This window comes from Amphiprion ocellaris, chromosome 3 (genome assembly GCF_022539595.1).
Source record: "Amphiprion ocellaris isolate individual 3 ecotype Okinawa chromosome 3, ASM2253959v1, whole genome shotgun sequence".
Taxonomy (NCBI): Eukaryota; Metazoa; Chordata; class Actinopteri; family Pomacentridae; genus Amphiprion; species Amphiprion ocellaris.
The window spans coordinates 19,355,723-19,370,231 of record NC_072768.1 but is presented as its reverse complement, the minus strand read 5'-3'; the positions used below and the strand labels follow the sequence as shown (position 1 = coordinate 19,370,231).

The 14,509-nt window shown below is 38.6% G+C and overlaps 1 long non-coding RNA gene across 5 annotated transcripts in view; it reads right to left on the bottom strand.

Annotated features, from left to right (window-relative positions):
- The window catches only part of LOC129348553 (uncharacterized), a 159,469-nt gene that overhangs the window by 8,476 nt on the left and 136,484 nt on the right, over positions 1 to 14,509 (bottom strand). The window lies entirely within an intron of this gene.

Below are 14,509 nucleotides of genomic sequence, written 5' to 3'. Positions count from 1 at the left end.
CTCCATCACACCTGCTGAGGGTTCCATCTAAACATCATATGTGATTGCCTGGCCCGCTGAGTCTGCTCTGTAGGTCCAAAAACAGATACTGCAGAACAAAAGTATGATCTGTGTTTTGTGACACACTTTCAAGACAAGATGTTGCTTCTTCGACCTGCATTAAGAAACATTGTACAACTAAATCAAAACAACACTTGATATAAATGTGTAGTGGATGGAGGAGCAGAACATTCCAGAGCAAATTCTTCTGTCTAATCATGTATGTCATAACACAACAAAAATCTACGTCCAGATGTAACATAGAATATATAATGCGACTGTGAGGACTTCAAGTCCAATTCAAGGCCCACTGGCCGCCATGGTACAGTTGTATCTGGCCCATGAGATAATATTATTTGTTTATCAGAACTGGCCCACGAGTATATAATACATACACCACTGATACTACAATTCCCAGAGTGCAGTGCAATAGCTTGGAGGCTAGAAAATTAAGTTTGAACTTCTCAGTAAGCCGTTTGCTGTCGACGTGGAAAGAGCCCTTATGAACGTCCAAATGATCAAACTCCAAAATGGTGACACGGTCAAGGCAAAGTCTGTCTGTGGGTGCTGCACAGTTCCTTTGTTTCACCCCTGAAACAATGCCTCAGCTCCACCTACATGCTGCTCAAATCCTCTGCATGTTTGGTAACCTACTGAGCAACTCTTTGCAATCAAGATGAACAAAACATCACACAGGAGTTGTCTGTCTGATACACAATCTTCACTCTATCCTGAGAATTCCCACAGCTCAGAATCTGACCCCCAACAGTGACAAAGTCAAGAAATGATGTCAAGCATCTGGCTTGGGCTAATGTGCATCAAAGCAGACTGCTTAAATGTGGCCTGTTTTCGTTTAGCAGGTTTCTGTTGTAATCATACAATTACGGGCTATTAATAGCTATATGTTTGAAATATATGCACATTTTTCAAGAGATTGATCATCAAAAATATTCTCATTTTGTCTGTTGGTATTGTTACTGATAAAAATGGGGTGACTAGATTTTCATTGAAGAAAATATGGATCAAAATGCAGAACACTGAGAGCAGTTCTAATAACAAAACAAGTACATTTATTAACATTAACAAACAATCAATAAATGGGAGCAGTGGGGTCCGAATGCTGCCTGGCTGGAGATGATCATTTGGAGATGGTGTGGTGCATTAGAAGGAGGATGAGCGCAAGGAATGCTGGAGGCTGGAGGCACCAATGAGAACCTACACGTGAGCAAACACATGATCAGAGGAGTCGCAAACGAGTAGCACTATATAGACAAAATATATAGACTAAAAGAGAAAATTTGCGACCGAGCTGCCATGTTAGTCCAACGCATTGACTGGACTGAGGAGAAGAGGATGAGGGAGAAGACCACGCACTTCTTCATCTGTCTCAGCGTCGTCCTCATTGAGCAGTGAATTGGGTTCTTCTGACCCCAAGAGTGTACTGGTAAAATAGTGGATTGGTATGAAGTGGCTCTGGAACTGGAGACTAGAGTTGTAATATGAACAATATAGCAGCTAAAGAGAAAACTGGAGAGAAAATACTGGAGAAAACCTTGGCAAGACTTAGGAAAGAGGGAACGTCTTCCAAGACTTGTTGGTGACTTGATGTAACAATGACACAAGTTAACTCTTACCTGAAATTTTAAACAAGAACTGTAGGATAAATTACATGAAACAAAGTCATGTCATCAATCCAGCAAGCTCTTGAGGAAGTACTGGAGAAACCCTTGGGAAGACTTAGGACAGAGGGACCCTGTTCCAACGCTTGCTGGTGACTTGAAGTAACATTACTGCAAGTCAGATGAAGGTTGTCAAATTAAAGAACAGTTATACAAATAATACCTTTAACCACGTGAAGTCTTTAGGTCAGATCAGCAAGCTCGTGTCAAGGAAAAGCTCCTAATATTTACTTGAGGGTAAATATTGGAAAGAACCTTGGAAAGACTTAGGAAAGAGGAACCTTCTTGCAAGGCTTGCTGGTGACTTCAAACAATACGGCATGTTCATTGAACACTGTCAAATTTTAGAACAGTTATGAAACAAGATACTTCATACACGTGAAGTCTTTGGGTCAGACCAACTCTTGTCAACAAAGAAAAGCTCCAAATGTCCTCTCTGGAGGAAATATTGGAAAAAACCTTGGGAAGACTTAGGAAAGAGGGACCCTCTTCCAAGGCTTGCTGGTGACATGATGTAACAACAAAATAGCACTTACCTGAAACATTGAACAAGACCTGTAGAATAGATTACATTAAACAAAGTTATGCCATCAATATAGCAAGCTCTTATCAACAAGGAAAAAGTCCAAATGCCCTCTCTTGAGGAAATATTGGAGAAACCCTTGGGAAGAACTTGGAAAGAGGGACCCTCTTCCAAGGCTTGCTGGTGACATGATGTAACAACAACACAAGATACCACTTACCTGAAATTTTAAACAAGACCTGTACAAGAAATTACTATTAAACAAAGTTCTGTCATCAATCTAGCAAGCTCTTGTCAACAAGGAAAAACTCCAAATGTCCTCTCTTGAGGAAATATTGGAGAAACCCTTGGGAAGAAATTGGAAAGAGGGACCCTCTTCCAAGGCTTGCTGGTGACATGATGTAACAACAAAACAAGATAGCACTTACCTGAAATTTTGTACAAGACCTGTATAATGAATTACATTAAAACAAAGTTATGTCATCAATCCAGCAAGCTCTTGTCAACAAGGAAAAACTCCAAATGTCCTCTCTTGAGGAAATATTGGAGAAACCCTTGGGAAGAACTTGGAAAGAGGGACCCTCTTCCAAGGCTTGCTGGTGACATGATGTAACAACAACACAAGATACCACTTACCTGAAATTTTAAACAAGACCTGTACAAGAAATTACTATAAACAAAGTTCTGTCATCAATCTAGCAAGCTCTTGTCAACAAGGAAAAACTCCAAATGTCCTCTCTTGAGGAAATATTGGAGAAACCCTTGGGAAGAAATTGGAAAGAGGGACCCTCTTCCAAGGCTTGCTGGTGACATGATGTAACAACAACACAAGATAGCACTTACCTGAAATTTTGTACAAGACCTGTATAATGAATTACATTAAAACAAAGTTATGTCATCAATCCAGCAAGCTCTTGTCAACAAGGAAAAACTCCAAATGTCCTCTCTTGAGGAAATATTGGAGAAACCCTTGGGAAGAACTTGGAAAGAGGGACCCTCTTCCAAGGCTTGCTGGTGACATGATGTAACAACAACACAAGATAGCACTTACCTGAAATTTTAAACAAGACCTGTAGAATAGATTACATTAAACCACGTTATGGCATCAATCTAGCAAGCTCGTGTCAACAAGGAAAACTCCAAATGTCCTCTATTGAGGAAATATTGGAGAAACCCTTGGGAAGAACTTGGAAAGAGGGACCCTCTTCCAAGGCTTGCTGGTGACATGATGTAACAACAACACAAAATAGCACTTACCTGAAATTTTGTACAAGACCTGTAGAATAAATTACATTAAACAAAGTTATGTCATCAATCCAGCAAGCTCTTGTCAACAAGGAAAAACTCCAAATGTCCTCTCTTGAGGAAATATTGGAGAAACCCTTGGGAAGAAATTGGAAAGAGGGACCCTCTTCCAAGGCTTGCTGGTGACATGATGTAACAACAACACAAGATACCACTTACCTGAAATTTTAAACAAGACCTGTACAAGAAATTACTATTAAACAAAGTTATGTCATCAATCTAGCAAGCTCTTGTCAACAAGGAAAAACTCCAAATGTCCTCTCTTGAGGAAATATTGGAGAAACCCTTGGGAAGAACTTGGAAAGAGGGACCCTCTTCCAAGGCTTGCTGGTGACATGATGTAACAACAACACAAGATAGCACTTACCTGAAATTTTAAACAAGACCTGTAGAATAGATTACATTAAACAAAGTTATGGCATCAATCTAGCAAGCTCGTGTCAACAAGGAAAACTCCAAATGTCCTCTATTGAGGAAATATTGGAGAAACCCTTGGGAAGAACTTGGAAAGAGGGACCCTCTTCCAAGGCTTGCTGGTGACATGATGTAACAACAACACAAAATAGCACTTACCTGAAATTTTGTACAAGACCTGTAGAATAAATTACATTAAACAAAGTTATGTCATCAATCCAGCAAGCTCTTGTCAACAAGGAAAAACTCCAAATGTCCTCTCTTGAGGAAATATTGGAGAAACCCTTGGGAAGAACTTGGAAAGAGGGACCCTCTTCCAAGGCTTGCTGGTGACATGATGTAACAACAACACAAGATACCACTTACCTGAAATTTTAAACAAGACCTGTACAAGAAATTACTATTAAACAAAGTTATGTCATCAATCTAGCAAGCTCTTGTCAACAAGGAAAAACTCCAAATGTCCTCTCTTGAGGAAATATTGGAGAAACCCTTGGGAAGAACTTGGAAAGAGGGACCCTCTTCCAAGGCTTGCTGGTGACATGATGTAACAACAACACAAGATAGCACTTACCTGAAATTTTAAACAAGACCTGTAGAATAGATTACATTAAACAAAGTTATGGCATCAATCTAGCAAGCTCGTGTCAACAAGGAAAACTCCAAATGTCCTCTATTGAGGAAATATTGGAGAAACCCTTGGGAAGAACTTGGAAAGAGGGACCCTCTTCCAAGGCTTGCTGGTGACATGATGTAACAACAACACAAAATAGCACTTACCTGAAATTTTGTACAAGACCTGTAGAATAAATTACATTAAACAAAGTTATGTCATCAATCCAGCAAGCTCTTGTCAACAAGGAAAAACTCCAAATGTCCTCTCTTGAGGAAATATTGGAGAAACCCTTGGGAAGAAATTGGAAAGAGGGACCCTCTTCCAAGGCTTGCTGGTGACATGATGTAACAACACAAGATACCACTTACCTGAAATTTTGTACAAGACCTGTAGAATAAATTACATTAAGCAAAGTTATGTCATCAATCCAGCAAGCTCTTGTCAACAAGGGAAAACTCCAAATGTCCTCTCTTGAGGAAATATTGGAGAAACCCTTGGGAAGAACTTGGAAAGAGGGACCCTCTTCCAAGGCTTGCTGGTGACATGATGTAACAACAACACAAGATACCACTTACCTGAAATTTTAAACAAGACCTGTACAAGAAATTACTATTAAACAAAGTTATGTCATCAATCTAGCAAGCTCTTGTCAACAAGGAAAAACTCCAAATGTCCTCTCTTGAGGAAACATTGAAGAAACCCTTGGGAAGAACTTGGAAAGAGGGACCCTCTTCCAAGGCTTGCTGGTGACATGATGTAACAACAACACAAGATAGCACTTACCTGAAATTTTAAACAAGACCTGTAGAATAGATTACATTAAACAAAGTTATGGCATCAATCTATCAAGCTCGTGTCAACAAGGAAAACTCCAAATGTCCTCTATTGAGGAAATTTTGGAGAAACCCTTGGGAAGAACTTGGAAAGACGGACCCTCGTCCAAGGTTTGCTGATGACATGATGTAACAACAACACAAGATAGCACTTACCTGAAATTTTGAATGAGAAATGCAGCATAAAATCTGAAAAACACACACACAAAAAAAATCATCATTTCATCAATCCAGCAAGCTCTTGTCAACAAGGGAAAATTCCAAATGTCCTCTCTTGAGGAAATATTGGAGAAACTATTCGGAAGAACTTGGAAAGAGGGGCCCTCTTCCAAGGCTTGCTGGTGACATGATGTAACAACAACACAAGATACCACTTACCTGAAATTTTAAACAAGACCTGTAGAAGAAATTACTATTAAACAAAGTTATGCAATCAATATAGCAAGCTCTTGTCAACAAGGAAAAACTCCAAATGTCCTCTCTTGAGGAAACATTGGAGAAACCCTTGGGAAGAACTTGGAAAGACAGACCCTCTTCCAAGGCTTGCTGATGACATGATGTAACAACAACACAAAATACAACTTACCTGAAATATTGAAAAAGACCTGTAGAATAGATTACATTAAACAAAGTTATGCCATCAATCTAGCAAGTTCTTGTAAACAAGGAAAAACTCCAAATGTCCTCTCTTGAGGAAATATTGGAGAAACCGTTGGAAAGAACTTGGAAAGAGGGACCGTCTATCAAGGCTTGCTGGTGACATGATGGAACAACAACACAAGATAGCACTTACCTGAAATTTTGAACAAGAAATGCAGCATAAAATCTGAAAAAAAACAATCATTTCATCAATCCAGCAAGCTCTTGTCAACAAGGGAAAACTCCAAATGTCCTCTCTTGAGGAAATATTGGAGAAACCCTTGGGAAGAACTTGGAAAGAGGGACCCTCTTCCAAGGCTTGCTGGTGATATGATGTAACAACAACACAAGACAGCACTTACCTTAAATTTTGTACAAGACCTGTAGAATAAATTACATTAAACAAAGTTATGTCATCAATCCAGCAAGCTCTTGTCAACAAGGAAAAACTCCAAATGTCCTCTCTTGAGGAAATATTGGAGAAACACCTTGGGAAGACTTAGGAAAGAAGGACCCTCTTCCAAGGCTTGCTGATGACATGATGTAACAACAACACAAAATAGCACTTACCTGAAATATTGGACAAGACCTGTAGAATAGATTACATTAAACAAAGTTATGGCATCAATCTAGCAAGCTCGTGTCAACAATGAAAACACCAAATGTCCTCTATTGAGGCAAAATTTGGAGAAACCCCTTGGGAAGACTTAGGAAAGAGGGACCCTCTTCCAAGGCTTGCTGATGACATGATGTAACAACAACACAAAATAGCACTTACCTGAAATTCTGAACAAGAAATGCAGCATAAAATCTGAAAAAAAAACAATCATCATTTCATCAATCCAGCAAGCTCTTGTCAACAACGGAAAACTCCAAATGTCCTCTCTTGAGGAAATATTGGAGAAACCCTTCGGAAGAACTTGGAAAGAGGGACCCTCTTCCAAGGATCCTAGTGACTTGATGTAACAACAATACAAGTTAGCACTTACCTGAAATTTTAAACAAGAAATCTAGCATAAATTATATTTTCAAAAGTTATGTCATCAATCCAACAAGCTCTTGTCAACAAGGAAAACTCCAAAAATCCTCGATAAAGGAAGGAATTGGTGGAACCCTCTTCCAAGGCTTGCTGGTGACTTAATGTAACAATAATGTAAATTAGTTTAACACTGCAATATTTGGCACAATTGCACAATAAATCACTCCGAAAAAGTAGCATTATTTCGTCTGACATGCAAGGTTGTGTCACCAAGGAAAAATTCCAAATATCTTCTGGAGAGTAAATATCAGAGAAACCCTTGATATCCCTTTGGTAAGAGCAAGAGAGATCTTATTCCACGGCTTGCTGGTGACTTTATGTCTTTATGAAATTTTATACAAAAACGGTACCGTAATTATTCTTAAGACAAGAGACAAGGAAAGGAAAATTCCAAAAATCCTCTTGAGAAGAAACATTAGAGAAATCCGTGGCAAGATTAAAACAAGCGAGACCTTCCTCTCATGCTTGCTGTTGATTGTACTGAATAATACAAGTTTGTACTTCACTGAAATATTGAACAACACATGTCAAGTTTGTCGTGTGTGTGTGTGTGTGTGTGTGTGTGTGTGTGTGTGTGTGTGTGTGTGTGTGTGTGTGTATCATAGCACCATAGTCAGTTTGACCAGTAACCCACAGTCACTTAAGAGTCAGCAATACAGATCTGTTGTACACAAATGGGGGGTCTCAGCATGTAGATCCCTACCTTGTAGATGACACATTCAGGATCCACTTTCTAGAGGAGAACAACGCCACTCAATAGCACAGCGACAGTAGCTGATGTTCTGGTGAAACTCCTTTGGGCATCCGTCCTAGTTTTTCAAATCATTGTTCCACTTGTCAGTAACATCTTCAGTGATCAGCCAACATGACAGCAAACTTTGTCCAATTAAAAGAAAAACCCTCACGTCTTCTAACTACAAGTTTCCTTCATCTCATTTTAACAAATCTTATCCACTTGGCCAAACTGCTCCCATCCATCATCCAACAACAGTCCCAACACAGAGAAAACTGTCTTTTTGTCCTCCTCAAATCACACAAATATTCTCCATGTGTCTCCTGAAGCCAAGCGGATGAAAACATTAAGATAAAATCCAGAGAAATGAGGACAAACTTGGAGCTGCATCTGCAGTAAAGCAGATCCACTGAGGTCTATGTGTTATTGAGGCCTGAATATTCTGTACATCACCATTATAACAATGAATGCATGAACATTCTGGCTGATTTAAATAACAATAAGCAAGAGTGTCATTTTAAACCTAAACACTTTAGGAGAAGAAATTACTATGTGTAAAAATGCAGATTTTTGATGTGAACACACAATTTCACTCATTACCAAAACAGAGAAAATCTGTAAATTTACAGTTTTAAGAAATAATTTCTCTCTTTTTCAGTCCTTTTTATATACATGTTTTCTTCTCTTTCAAAATAACAGCAAATATCAGTATCAAAGTTTTTGCTGATTTAGACACATTGAAAGTGTAGCTTAATGGTCAAATATTGTCAAACAACAAAATCTCATTTTTCAAAATATAGATTTTTGATATATAATATTTGATTATACATTTTTGCCCTTGCTTGTTCTTTGTTTTGGTTTTACATTATAATGTAAATTAGCATTTTTTTATTTTACTGGTTATAATCTGTAATTTAACCAACTACAGAAAATCTGTAAGCAACAGTTACAAAATGATACTACTTTCAAATAAGGACAAGTACCTCTAAAATAATGTTATATTTGTCACTGATGTCAGTACAGAAAGAAAAAAAAAGAGGTGTAATTTCACTGTCAAACATTACAGGAGAACAAATGTGGATTTGTAAAATTACAGAGCTTTCATTTGGACAGTATTTGCAGTTGTGGCCTGTTATTTATTTATTTTTTTTTAATTTTCATTTCATTTTAAAATCAATATGTAAGTTTAAAAAAATTCTGTGACTTTACTAGCTCCAGTCAGAGAAAACAAAGTACTAATTTACATATTAATTGTGGAAAAAATAACAGACCACAACTGTGAATACTGCACTCTAAGAAATCTCCCTGTAAATTTACAGTAAAGAGCTGGCAGCAAAAGTGGCCAGCAGCACACTGTTATTTTACAGTAATCCTACCGTATTCTACGACAACAGTTTATTACTGTAAAAAATATTACAGTATTATGCTGTTTAGAGAGCTACTTCCTGGGGCTTTCAAAATGAAAGCCCCAGGAAATAGCATAGCATAAAAATGGCTCAGACAAGAGATGACTTTTCAACATTAAGCTTTTATTAAAGCCAACTCTGTATCAAACATAGTTCAAAAACTGACCTATCTAACCCATTCAATTTTAGTAACATACAATCATTTCCTCATGCTGAACAGGTTCCCATTGTGCATATTCTAGTTCAGGTACACTGAGTTTGATTTTCATTTTTCCTGAACTGTAACAAAAGATACCTATATATCACTTAAATTATTTAACTACTGCATTGAACACATTCAGCAACTAACAAATTTCAAGTAATTCAAGTCTTGTAAAATAAAATCTATAAAAACAATTAATGATGTTTAACAGGTTGTCAACAATCTGTTTAAAAATTGCATATCACATTTCAGGTACCCTGCCTTCAGAATCAGTCTTTCATAACTCTTGATCATGTTCAATAAACACCTAGTCAAGGAACAAACCTGGAACTGAAGTATTTTATACTGAACCCAACACAATACTGAGACTTGTTACCTTAAAATGACAACATGAACATCTGGTTGCAGACTGGTATTTGCTTTGTGAAAGTGAGGTTCTGTGTGGAGAGGTGCTGTGGGTTTACATGAAGTCCCACTCAGAGTCCATCAGTCTTTTTATAAAGAAGGCTACATGTGGATTTACAGTAGATGCCTTTTTCTGGAACAGCTTCACAGACCTCTGGAACATCACCTTCTCCTGGCTGGCTTTGTTCCCCTCTCAGGGTTGATACCAAGAAAGAGCCTACAACGAAATGACAAAGAAAGAATATATTAGGTGTGGTAGGGAAAGATCCCTTGAACTTAATATGGAACACTGTCACATTCATCCAAAAAACACAAAAATAAACAGGAAACTCAAATTATTAAGCAAAACAGAGGGTTCCACTTAAAACAGCTATTTAGTTCAATACACATTTAAATCAAATTTTTGCAGCCGTTTGCATAACACCCAAATTTGCCTTTCCTAAGTGGAGAGAAAAGCAACATAACACATCCTACAAACCTTTTAAAAACTTGAAATTACCTAAATGGTCGAATGCAGACAAGTACATGTGGAGATTTGATAACAGATCAGTGGAGCATCACATTGTATAGTTGATGGAAAATTACATGAAAGACAGTGACAGATAACTTAACCTAGTTGGATCTGGTTGCTTAGAAATTCATCTTCCTGGTCTGGTTTAAAAGAAAGACCCAAAGTTGTGTCCACTCTGCAGCCAAAGGGGTATGCTAGCTGCTAGCTAACAGTGTGTTAGCATTCATGCTAGCTAGCTAGCTAACAGTGTGGGGAAACGTTAGCATTAATGCTAGCGACTCGGGGCTAACACCAAGCAGTAACTAACTGGTTATGTTTATGTTACTGTCAAAGAATGAAACATAAAATAGACTGACAGAATTAAAAGTTAGGCTGACTTTTTAAAAATCACAGTTACCTTGTTTAGTGAACCACCGGAGCAGGATGGATCAGCTGGGGGTCCCTGCAGGTCTGAGCCAGCCGAAAATCGTCGTCCTCAGTTCTTCCTTTTTCTCCCAGTTCTTCCCTCAGTAATGAGTAAAATCGCTGATACATAATATTTTTAACCTATTTCGTCACTTCTTTGTGTTAACCGGTTGCTAAATGCGGTGATGTGCAGGAAGACTTGCTGAGACGAGTAACGGTTGGACTCAAATCAACCCAAAACAGAAAAATACTGTAATCTGCTGTAAGATTGTACGGTAGTTTGCTGTTAATATTTTGTTCTTTAAAAACACATGAATTTACAGTATTCAGCTGTATTTACGTTGTTGCGGGCGTCCTCAAACAACATGGAGTTGCTGTAGAGGATGCAGAGCTGCTGGCACAAGACCACCAGCAGTGGAAGAAACTGGTTCATCTGGTCGGCTCGACGCACATGGACGGGATGCCCCGCCCTCCGCAGGAGCCCTAAGAAGAAGAAAAAGCTGTATTTACAAAGAACAGTATATTACTGTACAAAATATGCTGTATTTTTACAGCAATCTGTTACAGTGCAGTCCAACTTATTATCCAGGTGTCTCTACCAAGTCTCTATATGTGTGCTGTCTTCATGTATCTTGACAACTTTGTCTCCGATCCACTTCAAACTCAACAGGTTTGTCGCTGAGCACCAGAGGAAGTGCAGCATTGAGTTTGAGGTCAATGAAATGTTTCTGGGCTCGTTTTGGGGCCCATAGAATTGTCTTTGGTTGCCAGTAGGTGGTGCATTATTCAAATTTGTTGCTAGGCAACATGAAAATTCCGTTGGTGTTTGATGTCATAATTTGATGCCATTACATGTATTATGACATCATATACGTATGATGACATCACAATGATGTCCAACCCTTTCCAAAAGTATAAAAAGGTTGAGCAAATCGGAGGTCGGTCATTCTCGGATTCCCATCCAGCGATTTACTTAGGATTTACTGAGCATTCAACCACAGAATTCACGAGACCAAACGACCAACTGTAGACAAAGAACCTTGTTTGAGACAGAAACTCAATCTGCTGAGTAATATTTTTGTAGAATTTATTTTATTGGCATCACCTTTGCTTTGACGGTAAAATGCCAGGAAAGAAGAAGAAAAACACCTCTCGTCGTGGACAAAACGACAAAAGTTGCGCCTCTGACCAGGACAAAAGTAGCAAGCTGGAAGATCTTCTGGAGAACCCAATAGAAGATTTGCTGGAGGCCAACGAACAGCCCGACCAGGCGTTGGACGAGGCCCCAGAACCAGCAAACCAAAACACTCCCAAGATGGGGGAAGTGAAAAAGCTACATGAACTGGAGCAGAAGTGCAAAAACCTCCAGGCAGAGAAAGTCCTTCTGACAAAGGGCATGAAACAACTGCAGGAGAAAGTCAGAGATCTCCAGCTTGAAAATCAAGAGCTGGAGTTGAAAAAGGAATTGGCTGAAGAGGAATTTTTGGCTCTGCAGGACCGAGAAAGAACTCGCAAGGACGAGACGAAAGAGACGCAGAAAATTATAAAGGAGCTGCAGGAAGCTAAAAAGACGCTCCAGGAGCAAAATAAAATGCTGGAAAAACAGCTGGAGGAAGTGTCGAGAAAGCCAGACAAATCTGACAACAATAGGTCTGGAAGGTTCGACATGCAGGCTGAGATAGTAACTCTGACCAGCGAAAAAAAGGAGCTCAAGGCCTCCAACAAAGCCCTTGAAAAGCACAACAAGGACCTCACCAAGCAAACAGAGAGGATGGCCGAGGAGATAAAGGTCCTTCAGGAGAAAAACAAGGAGATAAAAACCAAGGCTAAAGAGACCTTAATGAAACTGAAGGATAAATATAAAGCTGAGAAAGAAGAGTTGGAGGTCAAAAGTAAAGACTTCCAAGATCAAAATCTACAACTGGAAAGAGAAAACAAAGACCTCCACGAAAAAAATCAGGAATTTGAGGGAACAACCAAAACCCTCAGAGATGAGGTCAACAACCTGGAGATAAAAAATGAAACTCTCCAGAGAGAAACACTGGATCTGGAGATTAAAAATGAAAATCTCCAGAAAGAAAAACTGGATCTGGAGATTAAAAATGAAAATCTCCAGAAAGAAAAGCTGGATCTTGAGATTAAAAATGAAAATCTCCAGACAGAAAAACTGGATCTGGAGATTAAAAATGAAAATCTCCAGACAGAAAAACTGGATCTGGAGATTAAAAATGAAAATCTCCAGACAGAAAAACTGGATCTGGAAGCTAAAAATGATGATCTCCAGTTGGTAAATAAAGCTCTGGAGCAGGACAAGTCGTCAATCCAGGAGGCAGTAAAAGTCCTGACAGAACAGAGCAAAAAATCTGAAGAAGAAAACAAAACCCTGCAGAAAGACAATGAAGAGCTGCAGGAGTGCCTCGCTAAGAAACAGCAGCAGAAGAAGAGATTCTTCTGCTGTTTCAAGAGCGCAGAGCAGAGAGAGGAGGAGAAAATGGTAAAAAAAGAAAAGAAAGAGAAGAGGAAGAAGGTGGGTTGCTGGAGCTGGATGTTCTAAACTTCCTTTCTCCAACTTCCTACCAACTTCTACCATCTTTCTCCCATTTTCCCCCTTTCGCACCCCTTTCTTACCCCTCTGTCCTCCCTCTATTCTCCCTCTGTCCTCCCTCTATCCTCCTTTCCTCCCTCTGTCCTCTCTCTGTCCTCTCTCTATCCTCTCTCTGTCCTTCTTCTGTCCTCCCTCTGTCCTCTCTCTATCCTCTCTCTGTCCTCCTTCTGTCCTCCCTCTATCCTCTCTCTATCCTCCCTCTGTCCTCCCTCTGTCCTCCCTCTATCCTAAGGGCAGCATAGTGGCTCAGCGTTCAGCGCTGTAGCCTCACAGAAACACTTCTTCATGTTTCTGTGGGGAGTTGTGTGTTTTCTCCCCGTGCTTGCGTGGGTTTTCCCCGGGACACTCCGGTTTCCTCCCACAACACAAAAAAAACACAGATTAGGCTAATTGGATTCTCTAAATTGTCCTCTAATTCCAAAAAAAGAAGGAGAGGACGACCAAATTTAAAAGATACAAAATACATCCAAATTGGTCAAATAAACTAAACTAAAATGTATATTTCTGCATGTGTCTGCCTCTATGGTTAAATAGAACCATGTTGCTGTTGTACAAACCGGAGGTTCTGAATCAAACAGGACTGAAGGTTTCAGTTTTAATTGTTTATGTCGTGTATATGATGTGACTCAAATCCATGTTGTGGTCTTCTAATGAAGTGTTGAAGATGTTAAACTGTTAAAAACTGGTTTTCACTCTATGTTTTAAAAACAACATACTGTTATTTTGTAGATCTGCTTAAATCAGACATAATAACTAGTAGAATCTCTGTAAATATCCATTTACATGTTAACAATAACTAACAGTTCAAAATGGTAAATAATATATATATCCAGAATCTGTGTTTTCACAGATGGTAAAATGGTTTATTCTTTTACTAGCTTTAACTAAAATGACACTATTTTCACTTTATATTTCAGAAAACAAATGTCATTTTACAGATTTTTACTGTCATTTTAAAGAAAAATTCTGTATATTAAGGTTTGAAAAATAATGAATAGTTTCCTAACAAAACTGTACATAATGTCAACAACAAAATCTTTATTTAAAATAATGTAATTTATTCTTTTTACAGTGTTTATAATATATGAATGAAATATTAATAATATTTAATAGCATGTCTCCACTATTAACAGGCATTATTTATTAGGGTCAATA